Below are 13,826 nucleotides of genomic sequence, written 5' to 3'. Positions count from 1 at the left end.
CCACCGGTTGATGATGATCAACCGGTTAGATCGACCAATCAGAGCTCTATGAACTGTTCTTCAGTTCAGGTTCTGATAAACCTGAACCTATGTTCAATTTTGTTCCATAGAAATTGTAGAAGACGAGTCCACCTACCTTTTGAGCCTAGCGGCATTAAGATTCACCAGGTGAAACTAGAGATACGATCAAATCTTCGATCGAAACCCTAAAAGGTAGGGTTTGAGCAATTTTCACCCAAATTACTTGGGATTCAATCTGTAATAGGTTTGGGAGTATGCAAGAGAGTGTGGTACCCTTACACAAACACACTCTAGCTGGCCTCAATGCTCAACACTGGGTTTCAACTAAAACCCAGTAAAAAATCCTAAACCCTAGGTATAGAAACTACATAAATGGAGAAGAGGAGATGGGTAACAAATGTTCCTACCTGTAACTGAGTGAGGGAAGCAAGTCAGCTAAAAATTCGAGCTCCTCTCCTTCCTTTTTATGCTTCTTCTCCTTTCTTTCCTTTCTTTACTCCCTTTCACAGTTTTGGTGGTGACGTTTATGAGCTTTAGAAGCTCATACGTATACATAGGCAAGGGCCACTGAGGCATGTTTGCCTGTGCACCTAAACCCAGTCAAACCCATTATTTACCCAGTTGGACTGCGTGGGCCCACCACCTTGACTCCACACTGGGTGTGTAGTTGTATAATGTTAGCACAACATAATGGGACACGCGAAAGAAGGTTTGACCCAAAGTACTAGGTCCCACAGACAACAACTCCATACTAGGGAGTTCAGCATTCCATCGGCTAATGTAACATGCAGATCATTGATCAGGCTATGATAATCGACCAGTGGGTCATACTATACTGTTCAAACCAGATTTTCTCCAGTGTTTCTCACCTACTCACAAGGGTTCTTTAGTAAGGTTTTGTATACAATGTGATGGGATTATTATACCATGCATTAAAAGGTTACAGCAACATAGTTAGGATACTTATGACCACACATTCGGAAGTAGATTCGGATATCTCTTTCTACTTTCTTCACACCATGAGCACATGCATAGAGGATAGTCCACCACTCTACTACAGTCCAAAAATCTGACTGCTATAGACCACAAGTCACTGATGTCGATAGTCACCAAAGTAGTACCTACATACCAAGTTCAAATTATACCTGGTTTGGGCACGGGTGTAACATGAGAAGATCTTGTCATTGCAAAATGTGAACGCATTCTTGGTTTATAATTGAATGAGGTTCTAAGAACCTAAGCCAATGTTCTTGGAATGTGCAAACATTTTGTGAGTGAAAGAGTTACTCAACATGATCTCCACTACCGGATTGGGGGACATCAAGTGAAAGATTGTCTATGGATGGTCAGATGAGAATCAGGAATACGTACCATTTTGAAAATGGTTTTGTAGAACTTATTTTCACATAAAATTATAGATTATATGTATGTTTTGATTGAAAATATTTGATCGTGTTTTACGGATTCCAATCATGTATACAAACACTCTGATATGGACATGTACTATGGAATGGGGTTTGACAGTATTTGTATACATGCCTTAGATTCCATAACGACGATGTTGATTAGTGGTGGTTTGGTACATAATAAGATGTTATTATGTAAGGGTATTTTTTGAATTTGCTAATTAATTAATTTAATGGATGTGGTACTATTATTTTATTATCCATTAAATAAAAACAAATAATTGATTATTTTTTCTTTAAGATTTTGCTTCTTCACCAATTAGAAATACATTGGAATTAGACAGGTTCAAGTCAAGAAGGACAGAGAGAGTCAGACTCGCACTAGGAAATCAATATGGGGCTAGAGCCCCAACTATATAAATCTAAGGAGGGGGAGTCAGCCAAGCACTCTTAGCCAAATTTTTTCTCTCCTGCCCTTGGCTGAATTCTTCTCTCTCTCTCTCTCTAGTTATTGAGAGTGTGGGTTTATTCAAACCCTGGTTTATCTGAAGCTTTGAGGAGACATCGTATTGGCTTGGAGAACTTTGGCTGCACCAAGAAAGTTTGAGATTGTTTAATCTAGTGTACTCATTAGAGGAAGAACCACTACCTAGAGGAGGGGCAACACTTGAGGCTCTTTAAGTTAGAAAATCTAATTAACTCTTTTTGTGGTTATTGTTGTATAAATTGATATTCATGGGATACGAAAGAAATCCGAATCGATCTCTTTCCGCTGCGCATTCGGGTGTGGGATGGATTCATTTTCCAATGGAATGATGGGAATCGATGTTTTTTTCTTTTTCTTGTTTTTCCCAAATTCTTATAGGATGAGAAAGAGATTGTTTTTGATAATTTCAAGAATCAAAATTTCCTATGATTGATTTCCCATGGATTCACTTGAGATGATCCCATGACTACCATGTATAGTATCAGAGCCACTTTTTCCCACCCATGGATAACAATTTATGGTTTGCAAGAATTTGATTCTCTTGTATGGTTATGTTTCTTGAATCTTTTGGAAAGATAAAAGAAAAGGAAAAAAAATATTTTTTAGCTTCCCATAAGGATTCTTGTTTTTCTTGAGAAGAAAAAGGAAAGATTTGGGTTTTTAGTTTTCATGGAACTAAAAAGAGAAAAATCTGTTTTTCAATTTCTCATTAAATTATGGAGAAGAACCCAAGCAACCATGGCTGCCTGCAGCCATACCACCAATCGCCCAAGTCCAAGTACCCTAGCTCCCAATGCCTAAGCGCCTAGCACCCTAGCCCCCTTATACCCCATGGACTATGTCCACTCACACTTGTTGCATCATGGCTGTGCAAGCATACGGAGCGAAGACGCACGAGCTTGCATAACCACGAGGTTCGCCACCCCGTTGTGTCGCCCACCTAGCTGCCTTGCTGCTCTGCTATGCTCCCTCCTTTTATGCTGATTTCCTGCAACAACAAAAAAAAAAAAAAAAAAAGGTAAAATGAAATATATGTTGTTTGGATGAAGAAGATGGCTGAAGCAAGACTCTCTTCATCCACCTTTTATTAAAAAGTGGTTTAATGATGTGGGGTCTAGGTTTTTATGGTCACATATGATGTTGATCTGTTTTTTATTTTAGTTGGGGGCTTGATCACATGAGATGTGATGTTAATGGGTTAATTTAAAAATTATATCACATGAACCCTAATGACTCAATTAATAGTTAATTGATTTTTGTGACCATACATGGTGAAACTTATTCTTGCAAACGTTGATGATAATGGGATTGGCTTTCTGATAAAATGGATTGCTTGATTGATATGAGTTATTTTTTATGATTTATGGGGGTTGATGTAATGCTTCTCTCTATTTTTCTCTGCCCCTTTCTTTTTTATAAATATGTACTCCCCCCATGGGCAGCCCAAATGGTGGGTTGATTTCTCCATCCAGATTCCTTCATTGGAAAGGAAAATGTATAGATTATATTTTTAGGTTTCAAATATAATTTTAGCGGAGATAAGATTTCTGAGAGCATGTTGATGATGATCCACATGTGGTGTTTAAAGTAAATGGAGATGTTGATCACCAACTTTGATGATTTGATAGGACAGTGGAGATGATCAAGGCGAAGCATGTGCATAGATTTGTAATATCTATGGCATGAAGATGCACCCATGATTCATAGAAAGTTTATTAGAATTTTTATTTTTAATGGGAGGGGAATTATCACTTCTATTAATTGTTGTCATCCCATAATCATGCTAATTAAAGGTTTTTAATTGTTTTTGCCATCCATATTTTATAATATTGTGAGAGTTATTCATTATCCCTCTTCGATTACAATACATGTATGATATGGATTGGTCTAGGTTCGTAGACAAATCCATGGTCTCCTATTGAAGGTAAGTATAGAAGTTTTGTGATATGGCCCCACATACGCCGACAGGACAATGTTAGGTTTTTTATCACTTAACTATCAATATTTATCTCTATCTAGATAAGTTTAGAATACAGATAGTGAGGGGTCACTGCGACAGTAGGCCATTCTTCATGATTTTGTGATTCTAACCAATGCAAGAGGTATATACATGAATTGAGTGTATGTCAGTTGATAGGATTTGGACATGACACTTGAGTGGTCGAAACTATTAGAAGCCCAAGAGGCAAACAGAATAGTCCACAAAAACAAAGTATGTATAATGACTCCTGACAAAGTAACTTATCCATGCAAGGGTTGTAGGTATCCAATTCACTTTTCAAGGCATGAGAGAGACTTGAATTGATCACTATTGTTTGCTTGTTAACTTATCGATGGTTATTAATGCATGTGATTTTATTTGTGTACGTATAGATTCTGTTTCAATGGCTACCGTTAATGCCAACCTGTTAGCCCTAATTAGCAATTCAAAATTGACTGGTCCAAATTATCTCGATTGGTACCAGAGCATTAAATTGCTCTTCACCGTAGAAAGTCTCATCTCTGTTCTTAATGAACAAGTTCCTCCAGAACCCCACCATGATGATCTAATGGAACAAGAGTACTTTCAAGATTTCTTTATCAAGTATTTCAAAGCTTCCCTCTATATCCTAGGATCATGGGATAAATTAGTAGTATATTCGGTAAAGGATATACGTACAGCTAAGGGTAAAATGGATAAGCTTGCTGAATTGTTCAATAAGCAGCTGACATATACCCACTATGAGGTAGTGAGTCAGATCCATAACTCCAGGATGTCTCAGGGGACTCCAGTGATGGATCATGTCATAAAAATAATTAATCTGTTTGAAAAACTGGAATCCATGGGGACAAGATTTAACTTGAAATACAAAACTAATGTGATCTTGAATTCTCTGTCATTTGTCTATGGTCCTTTTCACCTGTCATATAATATCAATGACAAGGAATTGGAACTCACTAAGCTGGCCAATGTGTTGGTCAAGGCAGAGAAAGCCTTAAAAAGGACAAACCCGAGGTTAATGCTACTGAAGCAAAGCCTTCTTCCAAGGGGAAGAAGAAAAAGAAGGAAAATGAGGGCAAGGCCTTGAAACCCATGGGTGGGGATACAGAAAAAAAAGAAAGCAAAAAGTAAATGCTTCTATTGCAAGAAGGAGGGTCATTGGAAGAGAAACTGTCATGCATTCCTAGCAACTGTGAAGAACAAGAAGCCGAATGAATCAGAGAGTCCTAAAGAAGGTACATGTGATGTAAATATTTTTTATGAGTCAAATTTGTCTTTTGAATCTTTCAATTCTTGGTTGGTGGATATTGGATCCACTGTTCATATTTACAATATGTTGCAAAGGTATAAGGAGACAAAGAAACTGGAAAGAAATGAAGTGTTTCTACGGATGGGCACTGGAGCTGAGGCGATGGAGATGTCTATAGGAACATTTTAGTTATGATTTGATTTCGTTAATTTAGTTTTAAAGGATTGTTATGATGTATCCACTTTTAAGAGGAAGATACTATATGTTTCTAAATTTATTATAGATGGGTATATTTTTTTTTTAAATTCTAAATTGATTATTCATTTAAATAACTCTTTTGTGGCATTTGGATGCTTATAAAATGGTTTGTATTTTCTAGATTGCCCTGTTAAAATAAATACTATTTCAAATGTTGATCTGAAACGTAAATCAACTCCAGTGAACTCAACATATCTATGGCATCTAAAAATTAGGTCATATTAACATGGATCAAATCAATTGGCTAGTGAAGGATAGACCATTAGAAAGTCTAAAGGTCGAATCCTTCCCTACTTGTGACTCATGTGTTTAGGGAAAAATTACCAAGAAACCCTTTAGCAATAAAGGTACTAGAGCCACGGATCTGTTAGAGTTGATGCATACTGATGTGTGTGGACCCATTATATACAAGTTAGATATGGATTTGAGTATTTCATAACTTTTATTGATGATTACTCTATATATGGCTATCTACTTAATGCATAGAAAATCAGAAGACTTTGAAAAATTCAAAGAATTTCAAGTCGATGTCGAAAGACAGTTGGATAAACACATTTAGTCCTTGCGATCAGATCGTGAAGGAGAGTATATGTCAAATGAGTTTAGGGAATATCTCACTTCACAAGGGATTGTTAATAAATTAATGAATACAGGAATACCACAACAAAATGGTGACTTTAAGTAATGGAATCAGACATTATTGGATATGGTTCGAACAATGCTTACTTATAGTGAGCTACCTCTTTCATTTTGGGGGTTTACCCTAAAAACGGCAATTTATTTCTTGAATAGGGTTCCAACAAAGTTTGTAAGCCTAGTATACAACATATTAGGGATGGGGTTGCATTGTTCACGTGCGAAAGCAACAAACAAACAAGCTAGAATCCATGACATCAAGTTGTTGTTTCTTGGGTAACCTTAAAGGCACGATAGGTTACTATTTCTATGATCCTGTTGACCAAAAGGTCATTATAAGTAAACATGTTTCTTTTCTGGAAGAAGAAATATTGACCAAGAAAACTAAACCTATAGTCATTGAGGAGTTATCAGATAACTCAAAAACTTCACTTCCTGAAGTTAGACCAATCAACACACCCACTAAAAGAGAAACACCTCAAGAACCTCAAGTAGTGGGTGGACTATCAAACCACCCACTAGATTCCCTCTTCTCATAGAATAAGAGAAGACAGTAGAAGAGTTCCACATGGTTTTGGTTGAATCGGATGATGATCCGATAACATACTCAGAGGCTCTTAAGGATATTGATGTCACTAAGTGGATGGAAGCAATGCACTCTGAAATCGACTCAATGCATTCCAATAAGGTCTGGACTCTAGTCGATCCACCACTAGGCCTAAAGCACATTAGATGTGAGTAAATCTTCAAGAGGAAGAAGGGCCCTTATGGAAAGATTAAAAGATTCAAGGTGAGGCTGGTGGCAAAAGGATATACTAAGCAAGAGGGTATAGATTATGAAGAAACCTTTTCCCCAATGGAGATGATGAAGTCCATCGGGATTTTATTGTCCATTGCAACAAATTATGCCTATGAAATTTGGCAGATGAATGTGCACACTGCATTTCTGAGTAGGTTTCTTGATGAAGAAATCTACATACAACAGTTAGAGGGGTTCTCTTCCTTGGAGGAAGAAGGAAAAATATGTAAGTTGTAGAGGTCTATTTATGGACTAAACCAAGCTTCCAAAAGCTGGAACATCAGATTTGATCAATCAATCAAATCATTTGGTTTTGATCAAAATATGGATGAACTATGCATTTACAAGAAGATCAATGGGAGCGCAGTGTGTTTTCTTATTATATACGTAAATGACATATTACTCATCCGTAATGATGCGGGGTTTCTTTTATTAGTTAAGCAGTAGTTATCCACTACTTTTTCTTTGAAAGATCTCGGTGAAGTCAGTTATATCCTAAGGATTAAATTCATTAGAGATCGTCAGAAATGGATGTTAGGCTTATCACAATTAACCTATATAGATAAGGTCTTGGCCAGATTTAATATAGAGAACTCTAAAAGAGGAATTGTTTCTTTTCGGCATGGAGTCAGCCTTTCCAAATTTCAATGTCCTTAGAGTTAGATGGAAATTGAAGAGATGAAGAGGATTCCCTATGCCTCGACAGTAGGGAGTCTTATGTATGCAATGTTGTGTACGAGGCCATACATTTGCTATGCAGTAGGTATTGTGAGCCATTACCAGTCGAATCTTGGACAAGAACATTGGACTGCTATTAAAAAAAAAATCATTAAGTACTTGAGAAGGACTAAGGATTATTTCTTGGTTTACGGATTTGATCAATTATAACTTTTGGAATACACATTCAGATTTCCAAAATGTCAAAGATGACAAAAAATCCAAGTCTGGGATGGTTTATCTAATGGAAGGTGGTGTCATTGTTTGGAGGAGTGCAAAATAAAAATCTACAGCCAATTCCACTATCGAAACAGAATACTTTGCAGCCTGTGATGCAACAAAGGAAGGTGTTTTAAGATAATTCTTATCTAACCTAGAGATTGTACCTCAACCTGTCAAATGCTTTATTCCACTGTTATGTGACAACAGAGGGGCAAGTGCGCAACCAAGGAGGGCTCATCAGAGGAACAATCACGTGCAATAGCAATATCACCTCATCAGAGATATTATCAAGCAGGGCGCGTGTCTGTCTCCAAGGTTGACACTACTGAAAATGTGTCAAATGCCATATCGAAGGGTGTGTCTCCAGTTGTGTTTGAAAGACATTTGGAGGGCATGGGTTTAAGTACATGGGAGAATGGCTTTGATGTACAAGTGGGAGATTGTTTGATTTATGTGTCCATCAAACCCGATTTATTTTTATTAAACCGTTTATACATTATCACATGTGATATAAACTTTTTGATCATTATATGTCCTTAAGTTTACAATTAAAATGATAGTCACGACTAGGGCTTGGGCTGGGCACCCTTATCATATGATCGTCACATTGGGTACACCTAGGCATATTGATGTTAGGGTATGAATGCGAGTACACATACTGATGTGTATTGGAGAAAAATCTATTTATGTCGATTTCCTCGTGTGTTACTACTAGATGTAAGTTAGGGATAGACATGTGTAACCAAGTCCCAGTACCTGAGAGGATCTTGGCACTGCAAAATGTGAACGCATTCTTTGGTTTATCAATGACTAAGGTTCTAAGAATCAAAGTCGATGTTCTGGGAATCTGAAAAAATTTTGTGAATGAAAGAGTCACTCAACACGGTCTCCACTGCTGGATTGGGGAACATTAAGTGAGAGGTTGTCTTTGGATGGTCAGACGAGAATCAGGATCCTATACCATTGTAGAAAATGTGTGATCATGTTTTACATATTCGGATCACGTACACAATCACTCTAATATGGACTTGTACTATGGAATGACGTTTGGTAGTATTTGTATGCATGCACTAGATTCTATAACGACGATGTTGATTAATGGAAGATTGGTACATAATAAGATGGTATCATGTAAGGGTATTTTTGGGATTTTCTAATTAATTAATTAATTTAATTTAATGGATGTGGTACTATTATTTTATTATCCATTATATATAAATAAATAATTGATTTTTTTCCTTTAAGATTTTGCTTCACCAATTAGAAATACACTGGAATTTGACAGGTTCAGGTCAAGAAGGACAGTGAAAGTCAGACTCTCACTAGGAAATCAAGAGGGGGATCTTTAGAGCCTCAACTAAACCTAAGAGTAAGTACCGTGGTCCCTGGAGACGGGGTTTCCTCAGCCTTATTGGTGGCAGATTAATGGTCTGTTATTGTGGGGGTATCATTTTGACACATCATCATGGGGTTGGGATCATGCTTCATAAAAATATTAAAACAAATAAGGAGTCGCCATCTAGGGTTAAGGCCTAGGACCTAATGGGTGTAGCCCTATCCATTATGAACGGAAAAGGGCTACAAGATTTCATATTGTCTGGTCAGAGATTCGGGTAAGGGGTCAGATTACAAGCATGGGAAGGTGTTAGATACCCATCTTGCCCGGCAAAAACCAGTCTTTTCGTTATAAATGCTAGAATGACGAATATTCTCTCTCTATGAAAATGGGGCTATATAATGTACATTATACTCATATTTACACTATATACATCGAAACGAGAAAACACTAGAGACTACATTGTAACAATGGAAATGTAGTAATTATAACTCTATATGAGTATTCCTCGGATCTTGGTGATCCCCTGGCTCAGGGGGTGACGGACGAGTGGATCAACATCGGCTCTTTGAACGTAGTAATGGCTCTTTGGATGTGTCTTTCGTTATCTGTAAGCAGACAAAATAACGACTATAAAAGGAATGTTCATTATCCATGTACAGATGGAATAATGGATTGACGGGGGCGAGATCGCTCTTTTCTTAAGTGAGCAACCGATGGATCTACCCACACCTCTGAGCCTGGCTTAGGCAGATGCTCACAAGAGAGGGAATGGGGATGAAAAGGGGTTGAAACAGGCTAGGAGGGTTTCCCTACCCTAAAAAATCATGAAAATGGGGGGAGGGGGACCCTCCTATTTACAGGGGGTGCCTCATCCTCACGGCCCCGGATAGGTCCTCCACGGCGCCGTGGTGGACCACCACGACGTCGTGGATAACGTCAGCAAGTTGACGTCGTAGCCCCCCACGGCGGCATTGTTTTTTGCCATACCGCCGTGGGAGGCCTCCACGGGGCCTTGGGGGACTGACCACGGCGCCGTGGACAGTGTGGGCCCTTTCTCCTACTTTTTGAGCCTCAAATGGGCTTTCTTGGTGTTTTGGGTGCGTCTAGGCCTATAGGCCTTGTTTTCTTGGTCTTTTAAAGGGAGAATGGTGTGATGTCCATTGTCCATGTCCCGTTGTCATCATCGCCAGAGGTGGTGGCAAAATTTCAGTGTCGATAGTTTGCCCCTCTTTGGCCAAGACCTGTGCCAGCAGCCGAAGACTAAAGACAAAAGACTAGCTGATTTTGTCACCAAGATCTGTTGACGCTTTGCTCAAGAGCGGCAGAGTTGCGAAAAACCACGTGATGTAATCTTTCGATAAACCTCAAAAGAAAAGGAATCCAACAGGCAGCTAAAATCCTTCGTTAAACCACAAAGGAAAAAATCATGTGATTAATCACGGTGAAATCTTTCGATAATCCTCGAAAGGGAAATCACGCTTGTGGGTATCTGCCCAGAAATTTGTGGTGTTGGAAATCAGAGTCCCTATGCACGCGGGTATACACCTGTGATTGTATCTTTTTTTATTTTATTTTATTCTTTTTTATTTTATTTTACATGCGTTATTACTATCATTATTATCATTATTGTATATATACATATATATATATATATATATATATATATATATTTTTTTTTTTTTTTTTATTTATTTATTTATTTATTTTTCTGGGTCCACGGCGCCAAGTGGGGGTCACCACAGCACTGTGGTCTGGGCGGCACCGTGGCCAGGACCATGGCTCCATGGGATTTTCCATGGTGTCGTGGTCACGGTTGTGTCAGGCTATAAATAAAAGGGGTCTCCCCTTGAATTTCTCACCCTATTTTGTTGCTAAACCTTGCCAGTTTTTTGTCTATTTCCTACTTTCGAGTGAGATGGCTTTCCGTAGACGTCCTCGCCAGTCTTCACATGGTTCTTTACTGGGTACGACAGATGCGGATGATCGGGCGGGCTGGTACCCATCTGGGGCGACCTTGAGGGACACTTCTCGACACATCTGTTACGCCATCTGGAGGTAGTCACAGGAGGTAAGCACACTTATCCTATCTTTTATTATTTGTAAAAATGTAGTATCAATTGTCGTCATGAGCCCCTAAGGCCCGCAAATCGATGCAGGACCCTAAGACACCAACTTTGGCATTTCTAGGCATACAACTCGAGGCAAGGCCATCAGATACCATCCTTGGTATCTTTTGTTACGCAAACCGAAGCAAAACCACAAAATACCAAATTAGGCATTTTTTAGGCATGTAACTAGAGGCAAGGCCATCGAATACCACCCCGGGTATCTTTTGGCATGCAAATCGAGAGAAATCCATCGGATACCACCCTAGGTATCTTTGGCACGTAAATCGGGGCAAAATCTTAAAATACCAACTTAAGCATTTTTAGGCACGTGAATTGAGGCAAGGCCATCAAATACCACCCTGGGTATCTTTTGGCACACAAATTGAGATGAAACCCTAAAATATCGACTCAGCCATTTTTTTTTTTGGTGCACAAATTGAGGTAAGGCCATCGGATACCACCCCGAGTATCTTTTGGCATGCAAATTGAGGAGAAACCCTAAAATACCGACTCCGGCATTTTTAGGCACATAAATCGAGGTGAGGCCATCGGATACCAACCCGGGTATCTGTTGGCACATAAACTGAGGTAAAACCCTAAAATACCAACTTAAGCATTTTTAGACACGCGAATCGAGGTAAGACCATCGAATACCACCCCGAGCATCTTTTGGCACATAAATCGAGGTGAAACCCTAAAATACCAACTTAGACATTTTTAGGCATATGAAACGAGGCAAGACCATTGGATACCACCCCGAACATCCTTTGGCATGTAAATCGAGGTGAACCCCTAAAATACCAACTTAGACATTTTTAGGCACGTGAATCGAGGCAAGGCAATCGGATACCACCCCCGTTATCTTTTAGCACACAAATCGAGGTGAAACCCTAAAATACCAACTTAGGCATTTGAATCAAGGCAAGGCCATTAGATACCACCTCGAGTAATTTTTGGCACATAAATTGAGGCAAAACCATAAAATACCGACTTAAGCATTTTTAGGCACATAAATTTAGACGAAACCCTAAAATACTGACTCAGGCATTTTTAGGCACATAAATCGAAGTAAGGCCATTAGATACCACCCCGGGTATCTTTTGGCATGTAAATCGAGGTAAAACCATAAAATACCGGCTTAGGCATTTTAGGCATGCAAATTTAGGCAAAACTCTAAAATTTCGATTCAGGGATTTTTAGGCACGTAAATTTAGGCGAAAACCCTAAAATACCAACTTAGGCATTTTTTTAGGCACGTGAATTGAGGCAAGGCCATCGGATACCACCTCAAGTATCTTTTGGCACATAAATCGAGGTGAACCCCTAAAATACTAGCTTAGACATTTTTAGGCACATGAATCGAGGCAAGGCTATCGGATACCACCTCGGATATCTTTTGGCACACAAATCAAGGCAAAACCATAGAATACCAACTTAGGCATTTTTAGGCATGCAAATTTAGGCAAAACCCTAAAATACTGACTCAGGCATTTTTAAGCATGCAAATTGAGGCAAGGCCATCAGATACCACCCCAGGTATCTTTTGGCACGCAAATTAAGGTGAAACCATAAAATACCAACTTAGGCATTTTTAGGCATGTAAATTTAGGCAAAACCCTAAAATACCAATTCAGTCATTTTAGGCACCCAAATCTAGGCAAAAATCCTAAAACACTGCCTCAGGCATTTCTAGGCACGCAAATTTAGGCAAAACCCTAAAATACCAATTCAGACATTTTTAGATACGCAAATCTAGGTAAAAATCCTAAAATATCGACTCAGGCATTTTTAGGCACGTAAATTGAAATAAAACCCTAAAACACCATTCTAGGCATTTTTAGACTTATCTTCTACTTTTCTTTTTTTATTTATATTTTTGCTTTCTGTTTATTTATTTGAATCTAATCATCTCCTCCTTTTCTTATGTTTTTGCAGGGTAAGAACCCCCCGATGCCAAAGAAATATTACGGCGCGGAGAAGGCGCACGAGTGGTACAGAGAGCTTTGCCCGGAGGTACAGTCTAGGGTGAGGCGGACCGGATTGGGGCATATCGCCACATGCCCCGTTCGAGAGCTAGACAACCTAACAGTTCGGGCATTGGTGGAGAGGTGACCATCATACCTCTCGATTTTCATATGATCACGGGGCTTCCCTTCCGAGGGATGCCCGTGGTGCTGACTGTTGTGGACCAGGAGGAGTCCTTGGACCGCTACAAATACTTTGGGCGTATGATGGGAATTCTCATCACGAGCAAGGGCCTCTTTACCGCCACTATGAGGAAGTTCTAGGGGGAGAAGTGGGTGACGGATCAGTCACCCTCCATGGAGGACGACCAGATGGCCCTGTGCTTCCTCCTCTTCCTATTGGTCGAGGTCGTGTTTAGCGACATGATCAGGTCAGTAATTGCTGACCTCACCTTTTGCCGATTCTTTGAGGACTTCGACCTCGCTGCAGGGTACGATTGGGGAGATTCGGCTTACGCCCACCTCCTTTATATGATGGACTTCCTAGTCCTGGGTCCCTCGGACCTTATCAAGTGCTCCTATGCCACCTGGGTGAGTCTTATTTCCCTCTCTTTTTTATGTTTATTCTTGTGTTATTTA

This window comes from Telopea speciosissima, chromosome 3, assembly GCF_018873765.1.
Source record: "Telopea speciosissima isolate NSW1024214 ecotype Mountain lineage chromosome 3, Tspe_v1, whole genome shotgun sequence".
Taxonomy (NCBI): Eukaryota; Viridiplantae; Streptophyta; class Magnoliopsida; order Proteales; family Proteaceae; genus Telopea; species Telopea speciosissima.
The sequence above is the reverse complement of the archived record's forward strand: the minus strand, read 5'-3'. Positions refer to the sequence as shown.